Genomic DNA, 3,659 nt, shown 5'->3' with positions numbered 1-3,659 from the left:
CAGAAGCAAAGCTTGTCTACTCTAACCAACATGTGACCACTCTTATTTGACTATGGGTGGTAAACTATACAAATCAAGTTAAAATAAAGATTTGACACAGCGTGTATAAAACAGCTACATGTGTTTGAACAACAGCTTCCAGAAATGTGTGTGCATAAACATGTGTGCACACATACACAAACCTGACCTTTATTGTGGGTGATGTCATGTGCATTACTTTTACCAGTGTTAGACACAATCAACGGTTACATAAATTAAGTTCTTGCAAGACTTGAATCTTTAAAACAGAAAAGAACAAATATCTCATTTACAATCTTACATTCTTCCCATTCAAGAGAAGAATTTTAGCGTTTATATTTCTGGAAGACTGTGTGTTCCTCTTCCTCAGCAGAAATCTCTGGCTACTCATTGTGCTAAGAACTAAGATAAATTCCAAATACCACTTAAAAATTTATATAGGACCAAAATTTCTTCAAGTTTTGGATGAAACATCTGTAAGAAGCAGAATTATACCCAAAGAGCAGAGAAGAACATTTTTCCTATGAAAATGACTTTTATTCTGAATTTGAGATCATAACAGATCTAATTTTACCTTGTTCATAACAGGCATAACTGTTTTTCCTCTATTTATGCAATTAAACTGAAACCTGAAATAGCAGCCGTGGTTGCAGCATCCCACACAGAGGATGCATCTTCATTCTGAGAATAAATGAACAGAGAAGAGATCAGTCTACTTAGTTTCACACAAATTGCTAATTCTGAAAGTAAAAAATTCAAGAAAACTCTTGGAGCTATTCATATTATATGTGGTCTTTTGTGATCAAAGGTATCTACTAGAACAAGTATTGGGCCCCTGCTCCCCTCTCATTCTCCATTTATAATTCTCGGACAACACTCACTTGCATTTTTCCCAACAGGAATAACTGCTTTGCTTTCCACTCATGTTCCTTTTCTTTCTCTGAAACTGTTATAATAGCTGCTAGAAAATAGTAAGTTGTCTTTCAGTAATGCCACAAGCTCAGTAAAACTTTTTGACCAACGATGCCTTCCCCTGATCCATTCCTGCTTTCCCTGCAACAGTTCTAGTTTGATCATGTAATCTCAGCACTCAAATCTCCAAGGTCTTCATCCTGAATTTTTTCAATTCTTCCTTTTTTTTTTTTTAAAAAAAAAAAAGTTTATATTTTTGTCCTGTATCCAAATAAACACTTTAGAACTGTAATTGGAATTTCTTTCTTTCCTTTTTTTTTTTATTTTTTGGTTGGATGTGGGTATAGTTTAAACATTAACTTAACATGTATTCATAGGAGGGGTTCTGCTAGCTCATTTGTAGCAGTGTAATAAAACCCAGCTGTAGTGAGATCTACTTCATTAAACCCGAGGAATGTGGACAGCCTCTCGAGGAGTAGGTGAGTGGAGTTCTGCAGTCTTCAGGAGCTAGCCTGCTATGGACACTTGTTTCTGAAAGGGAGAAACATGCCTCTGATCATCTCAAGAGCTTTTGAGAGACCAACCTCTGCAAAGGAGGAATGGTGGCTGGTTCAGGGGTGTGGGGAGGTAATGCACATGCCCCCAACTTCGTCTGCAGTTAAATTACTTGGCCATTTGTAATACTGCAGTCAATGTTCTCCTCGTATTTAAGTTTCAGGAGATAGCATGTAGAAACTTCAGTATGTAAGCATAAAACTAGAATATCTTGAATACAGAAAGACAACAGAACTTTTCCCTCCCCTCCCCTCTCTATTTTTCTAAAGAACAACTGTCTGAATGGCTGCAAGATGCCACAGCTGAGAGTCATAACTAGTAATTGTGAAAACTTTAATCAGCTTGAACTTGGTTACATGTGAGCATTTTTTCTTAGCTAGGAAATCTTGGCCAAGATTTTGCTAGGAAGTTGAAGGAAAATATACTGAATATTAGAGTCTATTAATTCAAGAAAATAAATGGTAAGTAAATAAATATATGGGGAGTACTGCTTGCCTTGGTAGTTGTTCATGATTATTGCCAGTATTTTCTGGGGGAGGACATCTTGTCTAGTGATTTTAGCTGATTATTTGCTGCCCTTTTCCAAGTGTGTTTTGCACTTTCCCACCTTACTGTTGATACTATGGCTGTCTTTGTGTCCCTGGGTTTGGAAGAGAACAGTAGTCCTCTGCTTTTTGACGGGGAGTTACAGTTTCGAGTGCTGGAGTTTGAGCAGGAGTTGCCTGATGAGCAGAGGACTTGCATTCTTGACCATGCGTGTGAAAGAACCTCTGCTCAGATGAACGACATCTGCCTCAGGGGTTATTAAAACTCTTTGTGCGTGTGTGCAAAGAAGCTCTTCTTGCAGCTGAGTGTGTGCATTTGCTTCCTGTAAAAACTCACTGTCTTGCACAAGATTTAATGATTAAAATCAGTGACTGAAGAGACTTGGATACCTTCTCGACATAGGTTCTTCTTCGGTTTCCCTTTCCTTGGCCTTAGCTGAGTCTGATACTCAGAGATAAATTGTATCTGGATAGTTCTCTGTCAGCATTGAGGTTTTTGTATCACACTGAATCTCAGCGGCTTGGCATGTATTCTGGTATACACCGCGCCCCCTTTTGGTCATTTTTCTTTCTGGAATAATAAGAACAGCTTTTCGTTTCTGCATATTTTTGGCTTTTCAGAAGAAAACGTGTTTAAAAACTTATTTCTCTGATTCATGTAGAAATGATCTTTCCTTCTCACAATCAAAGAGTTATTGTACTATTTTATTTTATTTTATTTTTTTTAATCATAACCAGGGTTGACAATATTTAGAAGCTGTGTGAACTGCTGAGGATTGTAAGAAAGGGCTTAGTTTCAGAAGTCTTATCGTGAGACAGAGGTGGACTATAGACACACAGATTATCAACAGAGAGTCAAAGATGATGATGGAAACATTTGTGACTTACTTACCAGAGGGGAAAAAATGTTTGAAAACTGGATTCTCTGTGTGGTATTGTACAGGTAGGCAGTCAGAACCAGACCTCCTCAGTTCGGTGAGAGGGGCAACATTCATCTTTAGAAGCAGCGGCGTGAATCTCAACCTAGCCCTTTGTGAGCATATACAGGAAAATACAGAGACCTGAAGGTAGTGGTGCTCTCCTAGCAGTAAAATTACTCTCAGCTGAATAACCAGGGCTTCAGTCTGCATTGGATGATACTAAGTGAATGGCATTAGAATGAACAGAGAAAGCAAGGGACCCTGCTTTTCTGTATCCCTGACAAAACTGTGCATGCTCTAGCAGGTAGTACTATTGGGATGAGAGTGTTTATCTGTAAGATGTAGAAGTTTGTTTGTTTGTTTTTAACCTGTATGTACCATAAGTACTGGAGGAAGCATCATTGTAACTGAAACTCTAGGTCCTGCTTCTTCCTTAGCATTGATCATAATTTGGCTGCATCTACATGGAGAAGATTATTGCCTTCACAGGGAGCTGGCATCTAATGTCTTCCCTTGTGACTTCCCAAGTAAGTGGTCGTTACATAGATCCATCCCTACAGTAGTGCCTGGCATCTCTCTTGTACTGAATAGTAATTTTATAGCTTTTTATCACACTTGGAAACAAATAGCATTAAGATTGCATATCTCTACTGTTTTCCAAACAGCTCTACCTGACCAAGTTTCTCAGGAGAGTGCCACTGCATGCTAG

The sequence above is a fragment of the Anser cygnoides genome, chromosome 5 (genome assembly GCF_040182565.1).
Source record: "Anser cygnoides isolate HZ-2024a breed goose chromosome 5, Taihu_goose_T2T_genome, whole genome shotgun sequence".
Classification (NCBI taxonomy): Eukaryota; Metazoa; Chordata; class Aves; order Anseriformes; family Anatidae; genus Anser; species Anser cygnoides.
The sequence above is the reverse complement of the archived record's forward strand: the minus strand, read 5'-3'. Positions refer to the sequence as shown.